Here is a 26636-nt window from a genome sequence, read left to right as displayed (position 1 = left end):
GGGCTGGATGGCTCTTTTTTGTAGAAGCTGCTGGATTTCTGCAGCGGCCGCCTTCTTTTGACTGGGTGGGACGTCGGGAAGGCTTCTGATTCTGGGGTTGGCTATGAAGGGAATTAGGTAACCTCTGGATATAATGCGAAGCACCCAGCAATCTGTTGTTATGGACTCCCATTTTGTAAGGTGCTTCGAAAAATGCCCCCCGACTGCCTCCAGAGTGGAGCAGTCGGGAAACCCCTCAGGGGTTCTGCGTGGGCCTCTCAGAGAAAGGTTCTCTGGACCCAAAATTCCTCGGACCCCCTCTGCCTCTGGGGCGGCATCCTCCCTGTCCTCCTCTGCCACGAGAGGACTGGTTGTCCTGAGCAAACTGAGATTGATGCGATTTTCGGAACCACATCTTCTTCTGACCCTTTTGGTTCTTGGAAAAGGACCTCTGGGGTGCAGAGAAGCGGACTCCGACGACAGACAAGGTCTTCCCGTCTTTCTCGCTCTGGGCAAGAGTGTTGCGAACGGTTTTGCTGAACAGTGCAGAACCATCAAAATGGGCATTCGCGAGTGACGCCTTAAAGGGTTCCGAGAAGTCACAGTGACGGAGCCAGGCCTGTCTCCTCATGACAAGCCCGACTCCGCCTGCTCTAGCGGCTCCCTCTGTAGCATGAGACAATAGCCGCATAGAGGTATTAGAGATAGAGCGGAGGGTGGCCATTCGGGAAGAGTACAAATCCTTGTCTCCCTCCGACATGGACACCGGGGGGGGGGGGGGGGGCGTATTCCTTAATTATGTCCCGCTGCATCATAATAACGTGTGCCATATAGTTCAAGGCCCTCATAGAGAAGGTCGCTGAACTGAAGACCCGCTTCCCAAGACGGTCCATTGCGCGAGACTCCTTGCTCGGAGGATGAACCGTGGGGCTCTCTTGAGCCAACTCTTTCTTAGTGGCTGCAGCCACCAACATGGCATCCACAGGGGGACCTCTGCTCCAATGTGATCTCTCTGCAGGGGAGCTCAAAATTTTGTCTGGGCGCTTGGGGATCAGCTCTACGGTGTCCGGTTCCTTCCAAGCCCTAGAGGATGTGAGATCCACCAGGGGGTCGGGTGGAGGGGACACCCAAGAGGTATATGGTCCTGTCTCGAATGGCTCAAGGAATACGGACTCGTCAGAGGAAGCCTTGGGGGCAGACCACCCACCTCTGATTTTGAGCATTTCCATGATGTCTCCAAAGGAGACATCCTCAAGGGGTGATCTTGGGGAGCCTTCCTCTTCATCCAAGTCCGTATCTTCTGTGAGACTCTCAGGGGAGTCTATGTGCCTCCTTTTGCACTTTGCCTTGTGGGGAATCTCCTCGGGGGGGCTGTCCGAGGAGTCCTCACGGGCTGTAACCTGTTCCACTGGAACTCCTAAAGGCGCTGAGGCAGGCTGCCCAGAGGTCCGGATGAGGGGAGCCAGGATCAGATGAGAAGGAGTGTAGGAGGGAGCCGAAGCCAGGACCAGAGGCCTGGAAGCACTCGACAGTGCCCTCTCCACCGCAGCGAAAGCCGAGGGGGAACCGCTCTCAGAAGGATCCGAGATCTGACTCCCACTCGGATCCGAAGCGGGGATCGGACCCGGCGCCGAGAACATCGGATCCGAAGGACCAGTGTGCTCCGACCGGGACGGAGCCGAAAGCACACCGAATCCCTTGGATACGAAGCTCGGCCCATGGCTCCGAGAGGTCGGATCCGACAGACTCGAGGGAATAGTTGGAGCCGAAGTGCCCAGCACGGTTGGCTCTGACCTACCCCCGGATCCAACCTGGCTCGGCTCTGAGCCCGGAATGCGGGTCAGAGAAGGAGCTATAGGAGCAAAAAAAAGGGTCGAGCTCCCCCCCAGAGGGGGCAAGAGCACTCCCATCTGCATCTGGGCCTGGATGAATCTCCTCATCATCCGGTCCATATCCGCATCAGACATGCTAAAGGTGGATCTCAACGAGGCCACCGAGGCAGACCTGGAGTGTCGCCTGGATGACCTCGACGGGGACCGGATCACCTCCTCCTCGGGACCCGGGGAGAACAAGGGGATCGGATCCGAGGAGGAGGAGATCGAGAAGACTTGGACGGGGAAGCCCTCTTGGTGGGCGGGGCCGATGAAGAGTCCTCGGCCCGCCGCTTAAGGTGCTTCTCCTGCCGCTTCTCTTTCCTGGCCTCCCTATCCTCCGGAGCCAAAGTGGGAGGTTGAGTCCCGGTCGGAGGAAGGGAGGCAGGGGCGACAGCTACCGGTGGGGTAGCGGGCACCGAAGCACGGGAGGCCAAAGCAGAGTCTGGGGGTAGAAGACCCGCCAGAACTAGCTTCGACCTTCGATCCTTCAGTGCCCTGGGGTTGAACGCAGTGCAAATCGCGCAACCCAAAGAGAGGTGTTCAACCCCAAGGCACCTAACGCACCGAGTGTGGCCATCAGCCGGTGAAAGCTTGTGACCACACTCGGTGCATTTCGAAAAAATTGCCTTAGGGGCCTCCGACATACTGAAGTAAGTACACTCACTAGGCCCCTAATCCAGTCACACACACACGCTACGACCAGCGGGGGAGGGAGAATTATATTTAAAATAAAACAAGTAAATTATAAAATTAAAAGGAGAAAGGGTAAACCTATCACACACACAACCAGTCACTCAGAAGAAAAAATATAAAATCTTTTTTTCTCACAAAACGCCAAGAGCTCTGAACCTAGCTGTTGCTTGAAGAGCGGCAAACTAGATCTGGGGTCAGTTAGGGCAGGCAGGGGATTATGGGTAAGGTGGAGGAGGAGCTAGGAGCTCGGATCTATGCTATGTTAGAAGTTGCCGGCTCAGATCCGAGATCGGATCCGTATCCCACAGGTTGCTGACAAATGAAGTTCCTACTTCAGATCAAAATTTAACTATAAGTATATATAAATAGCAGGTAACAGTACAGCAGAAAATCAGAGTAGAAACTATGAAAAATTGTGAAAAGTTTTACTTAGCTGATGAGAACCTGGCTGATGCATCTTATGACAACAGTGGCAAATGAGATCTGAGGAAATCTGGAGAGGGGTGTTTTGGGTAGTGACTTCGCTCACAAGTTTTTGGCATGCATGAGCTGTATAATGGCCATGCCAGTTCTGAAGATCGGAACCGAGTCCCAAAGGTCAAGCATAAATGAAGACTGACAACATCAGATCAGATGTCTATTAGTTTGAGAAACTCTGTAAAATCATTTTGGGAACTTAAGATTGAGACTCAGGATTACAGGCAGCTATAAATCATCCCCCAAGGCTGGCACAATAGGAGATATGAACGTGGAATGAAGAATTTCAACATGTAACTTTCCATAACATCTGCTCAATATGGGGGTGGGAACCAGATGCTCCAATAAAAACACCTCCTTCATCCTGGATATTATTTGACAGGAGGAAATTTCCTCCAAGGGGAGCTGTGAAAACCATTTTTCCTCTAAATCAGAGATTTTGGCTTTGGAATCTTCAACAGAAGCCCTATCTCTGCCTGAGTTAGAATACTATTATATATTTTCCTCAGGAATATCTCTGCTGACATTATTCTCAATTAAGGATTTTTGAGCATAAAGATTAGCAACCTGTAACAATTGCCTGGCTAAGGTAAGGAAATTATCTTTTCTAAAAGACATTATGTCTTCAGATGGACAATGTTTAACCTTTTGTTTTTTTCTTTAAAGGAAAAGGTCTGGAAGAAGAACAACTCAGAAAAGGCACTTATGCCACATGTAGGGGTCCATTTCCCTACCTACCCTGAACAACATCTCATGAAATGTCTTCCTGACCCAGAAAACATGGTACTAACCAAGAGGACATGACTGATCCCTTGTTCATGGCGACTGAAAGGACTACACCAGAGGAAGCCAGACAGGTGAGTGAGTGCTCTGAGGATCTACAAATGGTCACTACAAATTCACCCACTATCAGCTGAAGTGTTGAATGAGTCAGCAGTGATGGGAAGGGTTCTTTTTCTTCTTTCTGACTACAGTGGGAGAAAGAAAAAGAAGTTATGTTCTTACCATAACGTTCCATGTGAATTGTTCATCTCGCCTTTGTTCTTACGCATGGGATCGGAGCCGATCCTCGGCTCCGAGACGGCCACTTCTACAGCTCTGCATCTTGAGAAAGCTCGAGGCACAGTCCTATCCCACAATCCCCTAGTGCTAATCCTCAGATCTAGTTTGCTAACACCAGAAGATAACAATGCGCCCCAGGCGCTAGCAGTAATTTAAAGATAAGGGGCAGCAATGCCCAAAAAAAAAAAAATACCTAGGTACTGAGAAGTGTACCCTGACAACAGAAGAAGCCAGAGACTGAACAGAAGGTGTTGAAGACAAGCTGAACTGGAATCCAAATCATCCCGTTCTCTGAAAAAAATCCATAGGCCGGGGGATGGAGGATGGGTAGTAAGAACAAAGGCGAGATGAACAATTCACATGGAACGTTATGGTAAGAACATAACTTCTTTATGTGAAATTGTTCAATCTCGCCGTTTGTTCTTACGCATGGGTAGCGTCCCTAGCTCCTTTACCATGGGTGGCTCATGGGAGAATGTTCCTGAGGACCGTGGAACCAAAGGAGGCCATATCTTTGGAGTTCTTGTCCAACTTATAATGGAGAATGAAGGTATGAGGCTTCGCCCAGGTTGCTGCCGCACAAATAGTATCCAACGGCAAACGGGCTGCATGGGCTAGAGATGTGGCCATCGCCCTGGTAGAATGAGCCTTGGGTTGAAAAGGTAATTGCTGTTTCATCTGTGACTAGATAAATTTAATACAATCCGTGAGCCATTTAGACGAGGTAACTTTCGTAACCGCCATACCTTTTTTTTGGGTCAGCAAAGGATATAAATAGCTGGTCTGATTTTCTGTCATCTTTTGTCCTTTGCAAATAAAACCTGAGTTGTCTGTGGACGTCTAACTTATGCAGCATATATTCCAACTTGTTAGTGTGATTTTTAAAAAAGGTGGGAAGTTCGATGGATTGGTTAATATTTGAAAGTGAACAAACTTTTGGGAGAAAAGACGGATTGGTGCGTAATGTCACTCTATCCGAGTGGAAAATCAAGTAGGGAGGTCGAACAGATAGCGCGTGTAATTCCGAAATTCTACGAGCAGAGGTTATAGCCACCAAGAATAAGGTTTTTCATGACACGAACTTAAGAGAGGCTGTGGAGGCTGGTTCAAAAGGGGGTAACATCAACTGGGATAAAATTAGGTTAAGATTCCAAGGAGCAACTGTGTTACGAATGGAAGGACGGAGGTGAAAAGTGCCTTTCATAAACGCCTTGCAAAGTCTGTGGGACATGATGGAAGAATTTCTTTCACCCACATGAAAGTTCGATATGGTCGCCAGTTGGACTCTAACTGTGGACGATGATGCTCCTTCATCAAAGATCTTAGACAGAAACTCCAAAATTTTGTGCACCGGTGCTTCTGTTGGATCTAATCCTTGTTGTAATGCCCAATAAGAAAAATGTTTCCACTTGCTCCGGTAAGTCTTTGTAGTGGATGGTTTAAGAGAGGAAACAATTATGCTTTTAACCGCAGGGGACAAAAGGCTTGACCTGGCTAGGATGGGAAGAGGAGCAGTCAAGCTCTCAATTTTAGGGCCTGCAGGGATGGATGAGGGGCTCCTGACGCATGGGTCAAAAGGTCTGGAACTGGGTCTGGAATCCATGGCTCCTCGATTTGATGGGCCTGAAGAAAGGGGAACCAGATCTGTCGAGGCCAGAATGGGGCTATTAGAATTATGGTCCTTTCCAGACGTTTGGCTTTCTGTAGAAACCTGGGGATTAACGGAATGGGTGGAAAAGCATAAAGGAGACCCGGGGGCCAATCGTGAACCAGTGAATCTCTGGGGACACTCCCTGGTGGACGGAGAAGGGCAAAGTAGCTTCTGCATTTGGCATTCATCGGCGATGCAAAAAGGTCACAGCAGGGCTGGCCCCACTTACGGAATATCGCTTCCGCCAATTGAGATTTCAGAGACCACTCGTGAGGTAACAGGATGGCTCTGCTCAACCTGTCCGCAATTACTTTGGACGTCCCGAGAATGTGCGTTGCTATCAGAAAGCGTCCGGTGGAGACAGCCCATTGCCAGATCCTGAGGGCCTCTCTGCATAGTGGATAAGATCTTGTTCCTCCCTGTTTGTTGATGTACCAGACCACCGACATGTTGTCTGTCTGGACTGCCACTGTTCCTTGAGGTAAGACGCTGTGAAAGTGTTGCAACGCTAGAAACACCGCTCTTAGCTCTAGGACATTGATGTGCAGTTTGCATTCTGTTCTGGACAATTGACCTTGGACCGTCTTTCCCTGGAACAAACCCCCCCACCCGATCAGGGAAGCGTCTGTGGTTATTGTCGCTATCGGGGTTGGTAGGGTAAAAGGTCGACCTTGTGTCAAGTCTTGAGATAGCATCCACCATCGCAGATCCTGCTTGCAGCAGGATGTGATCAGAATTTCGTGTGACAACGGCAGGTGATGATAGGACCACTGGGCGAACAGTAGCCATTGAAGGATCCTCATGTGTATTCTTCCTAGAGGGACTGCAACCAGTACAGCTGACATTAATCCCAGGACTCTCAAAACCTGTTCTGCTGTTGCTTTCGTCTTTTGAAGGAGTAGTGCAATTTGCTCCCTTAGTTTTGAGACCCTTTCTGGTGAAAGCCTGACCCTGACCAAAGTAGTGTCCAGTTCTGCCCCTATAAATGAGATACGCTGTGATGGCGATAAGGTAGATTTTTCGAAATTGATTGTAACACCAAGACGGGAACAAAGACTGAGTGTGTAATCTCTTGCTTGGAGCAGATGATATCGGTGGTGGCGGAGAGGAGCCAGTCGTCTAGATACGGACACACCCGGAATCCTTGTTGTCTCAAGTGAGACACTACTACTGCCATATACTTGGTGAACACCCTGGGGGCTGAGGTGAGGCCAAACGGCAGAGCTCGAAACTGAAAATGACTGGCTCCTAGCTGGAAGCGCAGGAATCTCCTGGATGGTCTGGCCATTTTTATATGGTAGTACGCATCCTTGAGATCTATAGAGCACATCCAGTCTCCTTCCTGCAGAAAAGGAAGGATTGACTGTAGCGTGACCATCCGAAACTTCTCCTTCACTACGAAGGTGTTTAGTTTGCTGAGATCCAGAATTGGTCTCCAGTCCCTTGTCTTCTTTGGAACTAAAGAGAACCTTGAGTAAGTTCCGGATTCTATTTGGTCTGCCGGGACTGCTTGGATGGCTCTTTTTCTGAGCAGCTTCTGGATCTCTAAGGCTGCCTGATTCCGCAGATTGGGTGGAACGTCTGGGAATCTTTTGGTGGTAGGGGGAACGTTTATGAATTTTATGTCGTAACCTCTGGTAATTATAGTTTGTACCCACGAATCTGAAGTTAAATTTCGCCAGGCCAGCGGGTATAAAATTAAGCGTCCCCCGACTGCCTCCAGAGCAGGACAGTCGGGCCTCCTCTCAGGAGTGCTGGAAAGGCTTGCCAGAGAGAAAGTATCTCTGTCGCCCTGGTTTTTGCGGACCCCCTCTGCCGCTTGGTCGGCGTCTTCCATTCCTTCCCCCTCCTCTGCCTCTGGAAGGGGCATTATCACTCTGTGTGGACTGAAAGGAACCCTGTGTCTTACGGAACCACATCTTTCCGCCTCTTTGCCCTTTGGGGTATGGTCTGGAAGGGGCGGAAAAATGGACTCCTACAGCAGATAGGGTCTTCCCTTCTTGCTCACACCTAGTGAGGGTCTCCTTCACTTTGGGGCCAAAAAGAGAGGCACCATCAAACGGGACGTTAGTAAAGGAAGACTTGAAGGATTCCGCAAAGGAGCACAGCCGCTGCCAGGATTGTCTCCTAAGTGCAATCGCTGAAGCTGCCACTCTACTCGCACCTTCGGCCGCATATGAAATGAGCCTCATGGAGGAGTTGACTACAGAGTTAAGGGTATTAAGTTGTGCTGCCACTTTCTCGGTAACAGCAGCATCTGTACGTCCCTGGAGAGTATCTCCGAGTTCCTTGAGGAGATCCCTCTGTAAACGCGTAAAATGCGTCAAGTAGTTCAGCGATCGCATGGAAAAAGTCACAGAACTGAAAACGCGCTTCCCATATCTGTCCATCGTCCTAGAATCCTTATTAGGAGGATGGACAGCGGAAGAGGACTCTGACATGTCCTTCTTAGTGGCTGCCGCCACCACCATAGTATCCACTGGAACATCCTTGGTAAGAAAACTCTTGTCCTGGGGGGCTGTTATAAACTTATTCGGTCTGCGGGGAACTGGTTCCACCGTGTCAGGTGTCTCCCAAGCCCTACGAGCTATCAAGTCCATAAGTTCGTCAAAGGGAGGGGTCACCCAGGAGGTAGAAGGTAGAGCCCCGAATGCCTTCAGCAATACTGATTCATCCACAGAAGGGTTAAGTGGCTGCCAATCTCCCCTCTGTTTTAGGATCTCCAGGATGTCCGCAAAGGAGACATCCTCCGAGGGGGACCGTGGGGACCCTTCTCCTTCATCTAAATCTGTATCTGATGTAAGAGATTCCTGTGGGGAATCTATGTGCCTCCTCTTGCACAGTCTTTTCCTTGGTACTTCTTCAGATGGGGCTTCTGGAGAAGCGTCTGAGGAACCGGGAGCATCCTCTGGGGGCAACTGAGGCATTGGGTCTCGATGCTTTGTAGGAGCCGAGGATACAAAAGTCGAACGTGGGCCCTTAGGGGGAGGAGAAGAAGAATCCGATGAGATATGTGTCTGTTTCGACAAGACCTTCCTCATGGCGTCGAAGGCACCGGTACCCGGATCCGAAGACCTTCCTGGTTTCGAGAAACCAGGAACAATCCCCGAGACTGGGTGTCCGGGCTCTGACCCAGAGGACGGTATCGAACTAATCTGAGCCGAAGCTCCTAGGGGGAGAGTCGGTGCCGACCGCTCGGTTCGACTGTCCTCCCCGGAACCCAGGAACGACAGTCGGCTCCAGGACCCCTCGATCCGTTCCGAGGGCGTCGAGGTCAACGGTACCGAAAGCACGGCTGTAGGCTTCGGTATCGATGGTTCTACCATCATCGGAACTTCGACTCTCGGCAACGAAGACTCGACAGGTCTCGGAGGAGGAGCAGTAGATGACCCAGGGAGGGCTTCGAGTTTCGAAACCAGCTGGGATGAAACTTTGATCAATTTGGAAAGGGCAGAGTTCTCCATTAACTTCTGTATCACTCGATCCACATACAAATCAGATAAGGGTCTCGAAGAGCGGGTCGAAGGGGCCGAAGTCGTCACCGAGTGAAGGATCGATGGTGGCGGAACCTCCAAGACCGGCTCCAAGACCGGAGTCTCGATCAAAGATATACATTCGACAGCCGACTCCGAAGTCTGTGGAGCCAGTGTCCGAATCTTAATGGAGGTGCTCGGAGCCGATGACTTTGGCTCCGACACTCTCGAAGACTTGGACCCCTTCGAAGACTTGGATACCAATTCAGCCTTATCAAGGGCCTCCTGAAATTCAGGCTTTAATAAACCCCTGTCTACTAACTTCCTGCGTCTCTCCATCATGACCCTCCCACTGAAGGAATGACAAATAGAACAGTCCTCCTGTAAGTGGAGAGGGCCAAGACAGTAGACGCAGGAAGAGTGGTTATCCGTGATGGACATTTTCTGTCCGCATTGACATTTCTTAAAGCCTGATTTTTGTTTCTCAGACGTGTTGAAAAAGCCAGACATATATATAAATACCTGAAAAAAAGAGAAAATTAAAGGTATATATATATCACACACACAAAATGGAGTAAGGACTTAAGCCTTTCTTAAAGAAAAAACACCTGTTAAAACAGACAGGATAATAGGCCTAAAAAATTGCCTTTAGAAAACTTTATAAAAATAATAATATATCACTCCCACTGCAACTACACTATTAAAAGACTAATATATATTTCTCAAATATCTATACTAAATAAAGTTAAGTTAGAGAAAACTTTGAAAATATTGAAAAACTTTACTGGCCTGAGCTTCTGCGATGCATCTGCTGTCGCGGCAAACTAGATCTGAGGATTAGCACTAGGGGATTGTGGGATAGGACTGTGCCTCGAGCTTTCTCAAGATGCAGAGCTGTGGAAGTGGCCGTCTCGGAGCCAAGAATCGGCTCCGAACCCATGCGTAAGAACAAACGGCGAGATTGAACAATTTCACATTAGCTGGTGTGGGCTAAGTACACTTTCCATAACAGAGAAAGTTATCTCAAAGGTGGTACTCTTTACTAGAAAGAGTGGTTGGAAGGTAAATTGTCAAAAAGTTTTCACAAGTAGCACACTTACACTCACATGCACATTACCTTATCACAGTAATACATAAGCAGCACTCCACAATCCTGTTAGAAACCACTTTGCCAAAAAAAAACTTCGTCTTACAGAAAAAAATATCAGGTACGTTGTCACAAAATGCACACAAGCACTGACATATGCTGTACTAAATCCTGCACATATAAAACACTACCTGACACTATAATTACAGTTATGTACTTACCATGACAATGATCTGTGTTGTCAGCTTCTGTCCTACTTCAACAGATGGGTCTTTGGATTTGATTTTGATCTTACTTCAGCCACTCAATCTTCAAATCTAGTGCTCAGGCTCCTCTCCTTACCCATAATAAACCCGTAATGAGCAAGATATTTCAGATCAAGTTTTCACATAATATTAGAGAAAGGGCGAGTTCACTATGTGTAACAACCAAGAAAAGGCAAGGTACAAAGAAAGCAGCTGCCATGCCTAGGCTCTCAAGAATACATGATCAGGCTAAGATAGCTCAATATGGTCACCCCAGAAATCAGTAAAAAGGGTAAAAAAAGGAAGGGGAAGTTGAGGATAGACAGATGCAGACAACATAGATCTATCATTATGTTAAGTACATAAATTGCATATCTGATGTTGCCTCTTCCGTTCATTATTCAACAGATGGGACAGAGTCCCCAGCTACTAGAACACTTAGGGGGTCTCATGGAAGGATATTCTGGACCACAGCCTAACCAAAGGAGGCTCTTGATCTTGACTGTATGTCCAATTTATACTGCAAAATGAAGATATGGACACTGGACCAGGTAGCAGCTACACGTCACAAAGAGGGACCCTGGAGAAAAGGCTGTAGAAGAAGCTTCAGATCTTGTTGAGTGAGCCTTTCGAGCACTGGATAACGATAAACCCTTTTCTTTGTAGACATGGGAAATACATTCTGATAGCCAATGAGCATTACCATGGACACTCCTTTACCCATCTTGACTGACAAAAATAGACAAATTACCGATCAGTCTTTCTGAATGTCTTAGTACAATATAGATAGAAATGTAGCAGATGGTGCACATTGATCCAGCAACTGTAGGATGTAGTCGCAGTTGATTGATTGATTGATAAAGGATTCAGAAAGCACCTTAGGAAGAAAGCGGTAATTTTTCAAACTACCCTATCTGTATGGAAAATCATATGGGAGGCTGGAGTATAATGCGTGGAATTCTGAAATTCTCCTGGCAAAGGTGATGACCACCAAAAATAAAGTTTTCCATGACAAGAATTTCAAATCAACTTTGGCCACAGGTTCAGTTAAGGCCTGCACTAGAATAGTAATGTCCCGCAGATGTAATGGTTCCCTGTGTAGACCACAAAGAAAAAAAAATACCCCTGAGAAAAGCTTTGGATAGTCTGAGGGATGCAATGGGGATGTGATATAGTGACAAGCTACACTTTAATAGTGGAGTAAATGGCTCCTTCATGAAATGGAGATGCTAAAAAAATCCTGAATGGCCAGGAAAGGGACTGAGAAAGGATCGAAGTTTTTGTTGGACACCCAAATACAGAACATAATACATTTACTTTTACAGATCATCCTGGTGGAAGATCTCTGGGAATATGTCAAAATACGAATTACTGGGGAAGAAAGCCTGGACTACATAGCCATCACTGGAACTGCATAAATCATGTGGTTAGCTTGAAGGTTTGAATGTCCAGGTGAGGTAACCTTGACAGGTGAGATAGGAAGTCTGGACCTGAGCCCAGCACTAAGGGAGGGTATACCAGATGAGGCCAGAGAAAGGGAAACCACAACTGTTGAGGCCAAAAAGGAGGGATGAGGATCACTGCAGCCTGTTTTGCCAATGCTTTCTGAAGGAATTTGAGTATCAGAGGGGTTGGGGGAAGATGTATAGGAGCCTGGAAGGTCAACTGTGGATCACAGCGTCCCTTGGTGACTCCTTGTCCAGGGGGATCAGGGCAAAGAACCTGCAGCATTTGGTCTTGTAAAGAGTTCCCAGCAAATACAAGCATCAGCTGAAAATTCAATCTGCTACTTATAGATTGAGGAACCATTTCTGGTGAAGGACGGTTGGCCTGCTCAACCTGTTTGCTAAAATATTGAACTTCCCTAGAATGTGTTTTGCTATCAGAAAGCAGTGAGAAAACATTGCCCATTGCCACAGTCTCATGGCCTCCCGACACAAGGGATAGAACTGAGCTCCTCCCTGCTTGTTCAGATACCATGCCACCAACATATTGATGGTCTGAGTTGTTGCTTTTCATTTGTCTTCAACCTGAGGGACTCCGATCTGGCACGGATCTGACTCGGCCGCATACTCCAGCACTGGATCCAAACTACAAGCTCCTCCCCTACCCAAAATGCCCCATCTCCCTCCTCCACTCAGATCGAGTTTGCTGTAGAACAGCAGCATCCCAACCTAGACAACATGTCTATGAACTGGCACAACCCACAAAAAAAACTCTATCAAGGGGCAGACTAGCCAGAATAGAGGGGTTATGACTCTTCTATCCAGTCCACTACACAGCCCACACAAGGCAGGGAGGAGGAGGGAGGAACAGTTAAAGACAAATGAAAAGCAACAACTCAGATGGAATGTTAAGGTAAGTGTATGACTTATTTATTTGAAATTGTTTTCATTTGATCTTCAACCTGAAGGACAGAGTTCTCAGCTACCAATAAACCCAAGGAGGTCCTTACAGAAGGATGTTCCTGAGCAGAGACGGTTCCCTGCCCCTGGAAAGAAGGCCCAATTTATAATGGGAGATAAATGTGTGCAACGACGCCCAGGTAGCTGCAGAGCAGATATCAACTAATGAAACCCTGGACCAAAGAGCCACAGAGGTATCAACAGATCTGGTGGAATGTGCCCGGAAACGGCCTCGTGGAGGTCACCCTTTGGCTCGATAAGCCAATGAAATGCACTCAGAAATCCAACAAGCAACAGTAACTTTAGAAGCAGGCTTTCCCAAGAAAGGTTTGGAAAAGGAACCAAAGTTGATCCGACTTACAAAAGGATTTTGTTCTATGCAAATAGAAATGCAGCTGCCTATGAATATCAGGCAAGTGCAATTTGTACTCCACTTTATTTTGAAAATTGGGAAAGAAAACTAGCAAATTGATGACCTGGTTAATATTAGATTCTGATGCCCCCTTCGGTAAAAAAGATGGATTAGTCCGCAGGGACACCCTATTTTTATGGAATACCATATAAGAGGGCTTGACAGATAAGGCTTGGATCTCAGAAACCCTTTTTACTGAGGTGATTGCTACCAAAAAGGCCGTCTTCCATGACAGAAGCTGCAAATCAACCGTAGCAGATGGTTAGAAAGGAGGAGAAACCAAGGCCTGCAGCACCAAGGTAGTATCCCAAGGGGTCATTGGTTCCTTAATCAGAGGCTTAAAGAGGAAAGGTACCTTTCAAAAAGGCCTTACAGAGTTTAGACAAAGCCAATGAAGCCGAATTTTCACCTGTGTGAAAGTTAGAAATCGCTGCCAATTGCACCTTAACTGTAGAAAAGCTAGCTCCATGATTAAAAATGTCCACAAAAAATTCCAAAATGGCTGAAATTGGCACAGTGGACAGATCTAGGTTACACTCAGAAGCCCGGATTGAGAAACTTTTTACTCAAATAAACCTTCCTGGTAGAAAATGTGTGAGCTGCTATCAAGCTATTGTTAACAGGAGAAGATAGCTAGGGAGTCCTAACTATCAAGGGAACTGGAGCAGCCAAGCCGTGAGCTTCAGGCTGACCAAGTCTGGGTGAGGAATTCCTGAGGGATGTGTAATCAGATCTGGAACTGGATTTAGTATCCAAGGAGGACATGGTACATGAGACCACAGAGTGGGGAACCAAACTTGGTGAGGCCAGAAACAGGCAATGAAGATCATCAACCTCCCCAGCCATCAAGCTTTTTGAATGAACTTGGGAATTAGAGGGAGCGGAAGGTAAGCATGCAGTAGACCGGTGGGCCAATCTTGAATGGCAGCATCTCTGGAAGACTTCCCTGGAGGGCAGTTCAGAGCGAAATACTAGCTGCACTTTGCATTAGAAGGAGAGGCGAAGAGATCGCAGCAAGGCTGACCCCACTTGAGGAAGATCTTTTCTGCTACTGAAAGATTCAGAGACCACATGTAGGGCATCAGAATAGATCTGCTGAGTCTGTCCACCAGTATGTTGAACCTCCCTGGAATGTGCGTTGCCACCAGAAAAATGCCAGTGGAGATCACCCACTCCCACAATCTCATGGCTTCATGACAAAAGGTATAAACTCTGGTCCCCCCATTTGTTGATGTACCAGGCTACTGACATATTGTACGTCTGTATAGCAATAGTCCCCAGAGAAGAAAGGCATGGAGAGCTTGCAATGCCAGAAGCACTGCCCTCATCTCCAGGATGCTGATATGCAGATTGGTCTCCAAAGTGGACCATGTACCTTGGACCATCCTTCCCATGCAATGACCCCCCACCCGAGCAGGGAGGCGTCCATGGTCACCATAATCGTGGGGGAGGGAAGCCCAAAAGGGCAACCCTGAAGGGGGTCCGAGACTGCAGCCACCAACGAAGAGAGTCCTTGCAAACGCAGGACAGATGTACCGGATGTGATAAGGGAAGGTCTAGGAGAGACCACTGGACAGCTAAGGTCCACTGCAGAACTCTCATATGAAGATGTGCAGTCGGAATGGGACTGATAGTGGCCGCCATGGATCTCAACGCCCAAAAAACTGAGCTGCCGGGGGAGGGTTGGCTTGAAGAATGTAAAGCACATAATGATAGAGAGAAGACAATCTGTCCGGAGGTAGAAACACCCTGCCCTGGGTAGTGTCCAGCCAAGCACCTATAAAGTCCAGTACCTGTACTGGTGTCAGCTGAGACTTGTTGAATTTTATGGTTATACCCAGGTACTGAGCAGTCTGAAGAAGGTGACCACTGGCTTGAATCAGTTGCTGCCTGGGGGGAGTGAAAAGGAGCCAATCGTCCAGGTAAAAGAAGACCCGAAGCCCCTGCAGGCACAGGTGAACCACTACTACCACCATAACTTTCATGAACACCTGGGGACGGTGGTGATCCCAAAGAGGAGCGGTCTGAACGGAAAGTGATTGGCTCCCAGCTGGAAGCGAAGGAACTTCCTTGAGCACCTGTTCATCTTGATATGATAACATGCGTCCTAGAGGTCCAGCGAGAACATACAGTCATTGATCTGCAGGAAGAGCAGAATGGATAGAAAGGTGACCATCTGGAATTTTGTCTTGGCAACCTACAGGTTCAGGGTTGAAAGATCCAGAATGGGTCTTAAATCCTCTGTTTTCTTTAGCACCAAAAAGAACCTGGAATAAAAGCCTGATCTGGATTAGTCCAGGGAAACAGGCTGGATGACTCATTTTGCCAGCAGCCTGGTAATTCTATGGCTGCCTCCTCCTGCTGACCGGGTGGCACACCCAGGAGGTGTTTGGGGGAACTGGGGAATGGAGAAAGAGAAATGAGTAACCTCTGAATATGATCTGCAAAACCCAACAATCATTTGTAACTGACTTTCAGGCCGTTGGGTGCAGAGAGTGTCATCCACCAACTGCCTCCAGAGATGAGCAGTTGGGCAACCCCTCAGGGTTGCTGAAAGTGTATGTCCAGGAAGGAATCCCGAGACCCTTAGTTCTTCAGACCCCCTCCTGCCATGACGGTGGCATCTATCATATCCCCCTTTGCTTCTGGGGGAAGATGAATCCTCAGCATCCTGAGAAGCACCTTGAGACTTCCAGAACCACATCTTATTAACCCCACACTGATTCCTAGAGAAGGATCATTGTGGAATGGAGAAGCGGATCCCGAAGGCAGACAAAGTCTTCCCATCCTTCTCACTCTGGACTAAGGTATCACGAGCCATCTTTCCAAACAAGGTGGAACCATCATAAGGGTGTTCATGAAAGATGCCTTAAAGGGTTCCAAAAAAGCACAAATCCAGAGCCAGGCATGTCGCCTAATAGCTATGCCTATTCCAGCATCCCTACAGGCATCTTCAGTCACATGTGAAATGAGTCTCATGGAAGTATTAGAGATGGAAGTGAGGGTGTACATGTGGGAGGAAAAACCTTTCTCCTCTCTGCCAACATGGACCCTGCGGCAGACTCAGCTACCTCTTTAATCAGGTCCCTCTGCAATCTGATTACATGAGCCAAATAATTGATGCATACGTCCACTTTCCAAAACGATTCATCTCCCGAGGCTCCCTGTCTGGAGGATGGACAGAAGAGCTCTCCTGAGCGAGCTCTCTTTTGGTGGCCATCGCAATCACCATGACATCGACTGGAGACCCTTTAGACCAATGTTGTCTACCTGAGGGAGTACTGAGAACCTTATCTGTCAGATTGGGGATAACCTGAACTGTATCTGGTTCTTTCCATGCCTGATATGTGATAAGCTCCACTACGGGATCTGCAGGAGGGAGGACACCCAGTATGTACAGGGTCCCGTGCAAATGCCTTATCCAGGTTGGGCTTCTGGGTAGACGACCCACCACACTGCCAGAGGATCTCCATGGTGTCTTCAAAGGAGACATCCTCTAGGGGCAATTGAGTTGAACCCTCCTCCTCCTCCAGGTCGGTATCATCTGTGAGGGACTCCGGCGGGGTATCTAAGTGCCGCCTCTTACACATACACTTCCGAGGTAGCTCCTCAGGGGGAGATTCCAGGGAGGACTCAGAAGCCTAGGGGGAGTTCCCTTGCGGTAACCTCTAGGGGCGAAATGGCAACAGGCTGTCCCTGAGGGGGCAGGATGGCAGACTCCAGCCCAGAAAAAGAGGGAGCCAGGATGGACTCAGAGGATGACAGTGTCAGAGGTCTCAAAGGAGTCGAGATGACCCTCTCCATCTCTAAGGCAGAAGGTGAGTGGATCCCTGAAGCAGAAAAGGCCGAGGCAAGATCCGCCACGCCCTTCTCTGAAGGGGGAGCGGGAGCCGAGCCTCCTGGTGCTGAGACACTGAGAGGAAAGGATGACCCTAAAAGCCTCAAAGTCGATGCCATCCCTTCAGATCCGACTCAGAGGCTTTGGCTCTGAAAATGTCGGAGATGAGACACTCAGGCAACAGTTAGCGGTGAGGTACCAGGGACCATCTGTGCCGACCCCTCAACACCTGCGAACCATGGACCCAAAGACTCCGAAACTGGGAGTCAGATTGGAGAAGGAGTAATAGGGAGAAAGATGGCCTGCATGCCCCCGGCCTCAAAAGGGGACAACACAGGCAAGACCCCCAACTGAATCTGGGCCCAGATGAACTTCTGCATCATCCTGTCCACCTCGGCTTCAGACAGACACCGAGAGGACCAGGTGAAGATGCCACTGACCTAGGCACGTAGTGGCACGAGGGGGAAGTAGAGAGAGGAGACAGAGCCAGTGAGGCCTCCGGCTTTGGCAAAAAGTGACAAGACCGGAGTTGAGGGGAGCTCCGGCTCGGATCCGGGCAGGACCTGGCCAGGGATTCAGCTGAGGAAGAGAGGTTTGGGGTATACTTCCTGGGCCGATCCCAGTCCTCAGCATGGGCCTTCTCTTCATCCCCGGCCTTCATGGCAGGAGGTTGAGCTCTAGAAGCCTTGGCAGAGGAGGAAGTAGAGGCCTCCAAAGGAGACCCTTGAGGATGAGTTTATTCCTCCTGTTGATCACTGCACAGGGGCTGAAGCCCACACAAATCGAGCAGGAGGAATCTAGGTGGGTGATGCCCAAACAGACCATGCACAGATTGTGGGTATCAGACGGGGGAAGCTGCCCACACACTGCACATTTCCTAAAGCTAGACTTGGGGGTATCAGTCATGGCCGATCAGGAAACAAACACTCACACACACTAGGAAAAAGATAAAGAGAGGAGAGGAGAGCGAGAGAGAGAATTTGTTTTAATAGATAGCCCAACGTCTGAGCGCACAGAGATAGGGTAAGGTAAACAAGGGTAAAGAAAGGTAAAGAAAGGTCGAAGAGAGTGAAAAATAACCCCCCCCCAAAAAAAAACCCACTTACAAGCACACAGATCTTGGAGATAAGGAACCACACTACTGTTCAAATAAGCAGCAAACAAGATCTGTGGGGAGGAGGGAGACAAAGACATTATTGGGTAGGGGAGGAACTTGGATCCAATGCTGGAGTTCTGCTTCACATATGGGTCTCAGATCCGATCCTCTGAAAAGACTCGGTCACCTTCCACAGACTTTAGCTCCCAGGCTGAAACTCAACCCCTACCCGTAATCCTCTACTTCTAGCCCAACCTCCTCATATCGAGTTTGCTGCCCCCACAAGCAAAAAGAGAAGAAAAGACAACCAGGAGCTCAACCTGGAACCAAGTTTCCAACAGAAGCAATTCTAGATGCTCTAGAACCACATCTGATTTGCAGGGGAATGGTTGGGCAGGAAGGTGAAGCAGAATGAGAAGAGGACAACACAGATACCAGATTATGGTAAGTACATAACTAAAAATCTGATGTTGTCCTTCTCATTCTGCTTCATTTATGGGTCACAGAGCCACATTATTTCTAGGGCGGCCTCAAGGAAGGATATGCCTGAGTACTGATAAATTAAAGGATGCCCTGCTCCTGGCCACGACATCTAATTTATAGTGAGACACAAAGGTGTGAGACTTAGACCAAGTGGCCGCAGCACAAACATCATCAGTGGGAATCCTAGATGAAAAAGCAGTTGAAGCAGCAATGGACCTTGTCGAATGAGCTGTTGGAGAACCAGGCAACTGTCAACCATTCTTTTCATAAACAAAGGAAATAAAAAGTTAGTAATCCACTTTGGAAATTGTCACTTTTGAAACAGCTTCACCTTTACGATTAGGAGAAAAAGAAATAACTGCTCTGACTTTCTGAACTGCTTTATCCTATGGAGGTAGAAACAGAGCTGCCTGTGAACTTTCAAAAAATGTAAAAGGTATTCCACTTTGTTAGAATAGTTAGGAAAGAACACCAGTAAATGAATCCATTGGTTGATATTGGTAGAGGTAGCCACCTTAGGCATGAAAGAAGGGTTAGTATGAAGGGAAACCCTATCCTTGTGAAAAATAATATAGGGATGCTTAGAATAAAGTGCTTGTAACTTAGATACCCTTTATGCTGATGTAATGGCACCAAGAAAAGCAGAGTTCCATAAAAAAACTTCAAGTCATAATCCTTAGCCAGTTCAAAAGGATTCTGGGTCAAGGCCTGCAGAACAAGAGTGACATCCCACGGAGGAGTGGGATCTTTGATAGGGGGCCTCAAAAGCAAAACACTTTTCATGTAGGCTTTACATAACTTAGCAGAAGCAACAGACCCTGAAAGTAATCCTGACTAGAAATTGGAAAAGGCCAATAACTGAAGTTTAAAGGTCGCAAAACTTTTAGTTATGTACTTACCATAACTTCGGATGTATGGGATCCATCTCGCCTACATTCATAACTGATGGTCTCGGAGCCGATCCATCGGCTCCGACTCGGCCAACTAATACACTAGAACGAAGTCTCTTATTGGCTGGGCTACTCCCTATCCCAGGATACACTACACCTGCTTCCCCAGATCTTGATTGTTCGCTTTCATACATCCATGCAAACACAGAAAAACTAGTAGTCACTACAACCAACTAAAGTTCTTCAAGAGAAGATCTCCAAATGGAACGACATCTCCTCTAAATCCGAATGGAAGGGGGAAGGAGGGTGGGTTCTTATGAATGTAGGCGAGATGGATCCCATACATCCGAAGTTATGGTAAGTACATAACTAAAAGATGTAATGGGATCCTATCTCGCCTACATTCATAACTGATGGGACAGCGTCCCTAGCACCTAAATCCCGGGTGGCTCATTGGAAAACACTCCTGAGAACTGTGGAACCAAAAGAAGCCCTGCTTCGAGAAACCACATCCAATTTGTAATGAGAAATGAAAGTGTGCGGAGAAGTCCAGGTAGCCGCAGCACAAATATCATCTATTGATAATTTGGGGTGAAAAGCTACAGAAGTAGCTATTGCCCTGGTAGAATGAGCCTTGACTGGAAAGGGAAGCTCTTTGTTAGCCTGTGAATAAATGAAAGAGATACAATCTTTAATCCATTTAGCTATGGAGGTTTTAGCTACTGGTTGACCCAATTTGTTCATTGCAAAGGAAACAAACAGTTGATTTGATTTCCGTCTGAGCGGTTCTATTCAAGTAAAACGCAGTTGTCTATGGACGTCCAATTGATGCAAGATATATTCTGCGTTATTAGAGAACTCTGGAAAAAACACAGGGAGCTCTATAGTTTGTTGAATACAGAAAGAAGAGGCTACCTTTGGTAAAAAGGAGGGTTTAATTTCAAGGACACTCTATGTTTATGAAAAATCAAATAGGAGGATCAGAACAAAGAGCTTGAAGTTCTGAAACCCGCCTGGCGGAAGTTATGGCCACTAAAAAGGCCATTTTCCAGGACAGAAATTTCAAATCGCAGGTAGCAGCTGGTTCGAAAGGGCGGGCAGTTAGGGCAGCAAGAACCATATTCAAGTCCCAAGGGGACAGGGTGAGATATTGGAGGCCTAAGGAGCCATGCTCCTTTAAGGAAAGCCTTACAAAGTTTGTGAGACATCAATGAAGGTTCAAAGGAAGCATGAAAATTAGAGATAGCCGCTAGCTGAACCTTAATGGTAGAAACTGAAGAGCCCAACTGAAAAAGGGAGGCCAGGAAATTCAGAACCTCCGATACTGGTGCAGTAAGGGGGTCTATACCTCGTTCCTGAGCCCAGAAGGCGAACCTTTTCCATTTGCTGGAATAAAGTTTGACAGTGGAAGGTTTATGAGAAGAAGACAATATGTGGATCACGTCCGGAGAAAGAGAATTGTCTCTGACTAAGGATGGAAGTGGAGTAACCATGCAGCCAACTTCAAAGACCTGAGAGACGGGTGAAGCCGTCCTGACTGATGAGTCAACAGGTCTGGCACCGGGTCCAGAAACCATGGACCTTCTACCGCATGCCTCTGTAGGAAAGGGAACCAAACTTGACGAGGCCAGTGCGGGGCAATCAAAATCATCTCGCTCTCCAGGTAAATGGCCTTCTGTATCACCCTCGGTAGGAGGGGAACCAGAGGGAAGGCATAAAGAAGACCGGGGGGCCAAATGTGGGTCAGAGCGTCCCTGGGAATCTGTCCCTGGGAGGGGAACAGCGTGAAGAACTCTCTGCATTTCGCATTGTGAGGGCTGGCAAACAGATCGCAGCAAGGGAGGCCCCATTTGGCGAAGATTTTCGCAGCTACTCTCTGGTTGAGGGACCACTCGTGGGGTAAGAGAATGGTTCTGCTTAATCTGTCCGCAATCACATTGGATTTCCCCGGTATGTGGGTTGCCATTAGAAAGCGGTTGGTAGCTACCGCCCAGTGCAAAGTCTCACGGCTTCTCTGCACAGTGGGTAAGATCTGGTTCCACCTTGCTTGTTTATATACCAAACTACCAACATGTTGTCGGAAAGGATAGCAATCGGACCATGCGGGAGAGCGTGATGGAGAGCTTGCAGCACCAAGAGTACCGCTCTCATTTCCAGGATATTGATATGCAAATGCGTTTCCTGGATTTGCCATGTGCCTTGGACCGACCTGTCCAGGTAATGACCCCCCCACCCTACCTGGGAGGCGTCCGTAGTCACAGTGGCAACGGGACGTTGAGGAATAAAGGGTCGCCCCTGGTCGAGATTGGATTGGAGGAGCCACCAACGCAGATCCCGACGGCAACTCTCCGTGATCATAACTAAATGGTTCAAGGGAAGTTCCTGATAGGACCATTGAACCGACAGAAGCCATTGTAATATTCGCATGTGAAGTCTGGCTAAAGGGACTAAGAGTATGGTTGACGCCATCGAACCCAACAGTTGTAGAATCCGATGGGCCGGAGCTCTTGATAGGGGAAGACAGGATTTGACTTGGTTTTGTAGAACCTGAATTCTTGCTGCCGGTAAAAAGGCGCGCATTCTTTTTGTGTCTAAGTCTGCGCCTATAAAAGTAATACGCTGAGATGGCTGTAGTACAGATTTTTGCCAATTGAACGTAATCCCCAAGAAAGGGCCCAAGGTGAACGTGGCGTTGAGCGCCTGGAATAGTAGATGCTCGGAGGTGGCAGGAAGGAGCCAGTCGTCTAGATATGGAAACACTTGGAATCCTAGACTCCTCAGGTGAGCAGTCACCACTGCCAGACACTTGGTGAACACCCTGGGGGCTGTGGTGAGACCAAAGGGCAGTGCTCGGAATTGGAAATGACTGACTCCGAGGCGGAAGCGTAAGTGTCTCCTGGACTCTTGAGCTATCGGAATGTGATAGTAAGCGTCCTGGAGATCTATGGAGCACATCCATACATCTTTCTCCAGCAATGGAAGAATGGATTGAAGGGTGACCATTCGGAATTTGGAGTTTTGCACAAAACGATTCAATGAACTGAGGTCCAAAATGGGCCTGAAGTCCCCTGTCTTTTTTGGTACCAAAAATAATCTTGAGTAAGTTCCTGATCCGATCTGGTCGGTGGGGACAGGCTGGATGGCTCCTTTTTCTAGCAGCTTTGAAACCTCTATTGCTGCCTGATCCCGCTGACTGGGTGGTACGTCCGGGATTTCCCTTAAGGAAAGGGGGGGCTTGTTGAAGGGGATGATATATCCTCCAGTAATAATGCGAAGCACCCACTGATCGCTTGTTATGGATTCCCAAGCTTGTGGGTGCGCTGCAAACCGACCCCCGACTGGCTCTGGAGCTGCACAGTCGGGCAACAACTCAGGGACGCTGGTTGTATGAAGAACCACGAAAGGAATCGCGGTCTCCAGAGTTACGGGGGCCTCTGCCACCTCTGGGGCGGCGTCTTCCAGAATCCCCCCCCCCCCCGCCTCTGGAGGGGGAATCACTGGGTGGAGTAGGGAAAGACTTCTGAGATTTTCTGAACCACATTTTCCCTCCTCTCTGAGCCTTGGGGTAAGGCCTAGAAGGAGTGGAAAAATGGGCCCCAACGGCAGTCAAAGTCTTGCCCTCCTGCTCGCACCGAGTTAGTGTGTCCTTCACCTTGGGTCCAAACAAAGATGACCCATCAAAGGGGGTCGGCGAAGGAAGACTTGAAGGCCTCCGCAAATGAACACAAGCGTAACCAGGCGTGTCTCCTGAGGGCAACGCCCGTTCCCGCTGCTCTACTCGCCCCTTCGGCCGCATACGAAATGAGCCTCATGGACGAGTTCACGATGGATAACAGGGTAGTCATCTGGGCGCCAACAGCCGGGGCCAGCGCCTCAGGTAGATTACCAGTGAGGGAGTCATTTAGCTCTTTAAGGAGGTCCCTTTGGAGCCTGGTAAAATGACATAAATAATTCAGCGACCGTAAGGTAAAGGCAGCTGAAGACAGGGTACGCTTCCCATACCTATCCATGCTCCTGGAATCCTTATTAGGAGGGTGGACAGACGTTGAAGCCTCTGCCACGTCCTGCTGTGTGGCAGAAGCCACCACCATAGCATCTACTGGAACACCTTTCGTCAGAAATTCCTTCTGGGGGGGGGGCTGAAAGAAACTTATTGGGTCTCGCAGGCACCGGTTCCACAGAATCTGGATGTTCCCACGCCTTGAGAAACCAAATCAAGGAGTTCATCGAGGCGGAGACACCCAGGAGGCGGAGGGCTGGGCCCCGAAGGCCTTGAGGAAGACTGACTCCTCAGCTGAAGGGGTTTTGGCCTGCCAATCTCCTCTCTGTCTCAGAATCTCCAGGATATCTGAGAAAGAGATATCATCCGAAGATGATTTGGGGGACCCTTCTGCGTTATCGAGGTCAGTATCCGATGTAACAGACTCATCTTGGGAGTCCACGTGCTTCCTCTTGCACAATTTCTTCCGTGGGGGCTCATCCGAAGCAGTTTCGGACGGACCCCCCGGAAGAAGGGAACCCCCGATGGGGGTATCCTCAGGCCCTGGGGCCCCGCTGCCGGGGGACTGCAACACAACAGAAGCACCAGTCTCCAGATCTAGGGACGGTGAGGTAAAAGCCTGCTGAGACGGCAAAGGCATGGCCAGCGCGCTCCTCATGGCCTCAAAGGCCGGACCTCCAGACTCCAAGGAGATCACTGGTCTAGAGGCCACGATGGCACTGGGAATTCCAGCAGCCGATGCTCCGAGGGGAAGACTAGGCACCGAAGCACCCAGCCCCAAAGTGTTCCCCTCAGGCCCGACTGAGGAAGTCCCAGTACCAAACCCTGAACCCGAGGACAGGGTAGGAACCATAGTCGGAGCCGACAGACCTCGAAGGGGTCTCGGCTCCGACCGTATGGCTCCGCATTGCTCCACCATCACCGACTCCAACGGCTCCGAGGAGGTTGGAGGAGGAATCGAATGTGTCGGAGGGGGGATCGGCTCCGAAGCCAACTGGGCTGGAGCTGAGACCATTTGAGCAAAAACTGGAGACTGGAAAAGCCTCTGTATCACCCTATCCAGATCCTGATCAGACAGTTTCGAAGATTTAGAGGAGGTAGACAGACGAGAAGACTTTCCTCTCGGCTCCGAGAGAGTAGGGGACCGGCTCCGTAAAGGCTCCAACACTATCGGCGCCGGTTCCACCAAAGCATGGACCACTATCGGCGCCGAAGGAGCTTTCTTCGAAGCCGAGGGGGAAGAGTCTGAGCTGCACACCTCCACCGGCTCCGAAGCCATTGGAACCGATTGAGAAGTTATGTACCTACCATAACGTTCCATGTTAGTTGTCTTCTCTCACCTTCTTTCTTGCTTGATGGGTTCGGAGCCGATCTTCGGCTCCGACTCGGCACTTGCTAAGCTCGAGAGTCACTTTTACCAGCTCGAGGCAGCCCCATATCCCATGATGCAAGGCGGTAAGTACCCAGATCTCGTTTGATGACAAAAGGGCAATAGCACCTAGCATAAAAACTTCCCAAAGGAAGAAAGAAGAAGAGAAAAACCTGCAGGATGGTAGAAGGACCAGCTCTGTATGGTTTTCAGAACTATCATTCTTTGTAGAGAAAAGTCTGTCCAGGCCTGGGGGAAGGAGGGAGGGTCGCAAGAAAGAAGGCGAGAGAAGACAACTAACATGGAACGTTATGTTAGGTACATTACATCTCAATGTTAAGTTGTCAATCTCGCCTTCATTCTTGCTTGATGGGACCGCGTCCCTAGCACCTCTATCCTGGGTGGCTCAATGGAACAGACTCTTGAGGACGGTAGAGCCAAAACTGGCTCTGTCCCTGGAGGCCAAATCCAATTTGTAATGGGAAACAAAAGTATGAGGAGTGGCCCAAGTGGCCGCTGCACAAATAGTGTCTAAAGGAAGTCTAGCTTGAAAGGCTGTAGAAGTAGCTAAGCTTCTGGTTGAATGTGCTTTAGGTTTTGAGCACAGCTGTTTTCCCCTGAGCCGATAAATTTCAGAGATGACAGAAGAAAGCCATCTAGATAAGGTCACTTTTGAGACAGGAAGGCCTTTCTTGTTATCAGCATAGGAAATAAAGAGTTGATCGGATTTCCTGAATTGTTTTGTTCTGTCCAAATAATATCTGAGTTGGCGGTGGACATCAAGATAATGCAGTTTTTGTTCCGATCTGTTTGAATAGTTTGGAAAAAATACAGGGAGATCAATGGCTTGATTCAAATTAGTCTTTGAGGCGACCTTAGGCAAAAACGTCGGATTAGTTCTCAATGATACTCTGTCTTTGTGGAAGACCAAATAGGGGGGGCGAACAGAAAGAGCATGAAGTTCAGACACCCTCCTAGCCGATGTAATAGCTACCAGGAATAAAGTTTTCCATGAAAGAAATTTCAGGGAACAAGAATCAGCTGGCTCGAAGGTGGGAAGAATCAAGGATGTCAGCACTAAATTTAGGTCCCATTGAGGAGGAGGACTCCTGACTGGAGGCTTCAGGAGGAAAATTCCTTTCAAGAAGGCTCTACAAAGGCTGTGGGACAATGTTGTGATCTGCGAACCCGACATGAAAGTTCGAGATAGCAGCCAACTGAACTCTAACTGTGGAAGAAGAGGAGCCCGCATGAAAAATCTCCGCTAAGAAATCCAAAACTGCTTGGACTGGAGCAGTGAAGGGATCAATATTCTTGGCTTTAGCCCAATAAGAGAAACGTTTCCATTTGCTTGTATAAATCCTCCTGGTAGAGGATTTTAAGGAAGCTACTAGGATGTCTCTAACAGGGTTAGAGATCATAGGAAGCCTGGCTAAGGAAGGAAGTGGAGCAACCATGCTGTGAGGTTGAGAGAAGGGATAGACCGGTGCAGCTGACCGGATTGGTGAATCAGATCTGGCACTGGGTCCAGATGCCACGGCTGCACCAAAAGGGGACGATGGAGGAACGGAAACCAAATTTGTCGAGGCCAATAAGGAGCAA

The sequence above is a fragment of the Protopterus annectens genome, chromosome 8.part0, assembly GCF_019279795.1.
Source record: "Protopterus annectens isolate FY-2018-M chromosome 8.part0, PAN1.0, whole genome shotgun sequence".
NCBI lineage: Eukaryota > Metazoa > Chordata > Ceratodontiformes > Protopteridae > Protopterus > Protopterus annectens.
Note: the sequence above shows the minus strand (reverse complement) of the source record.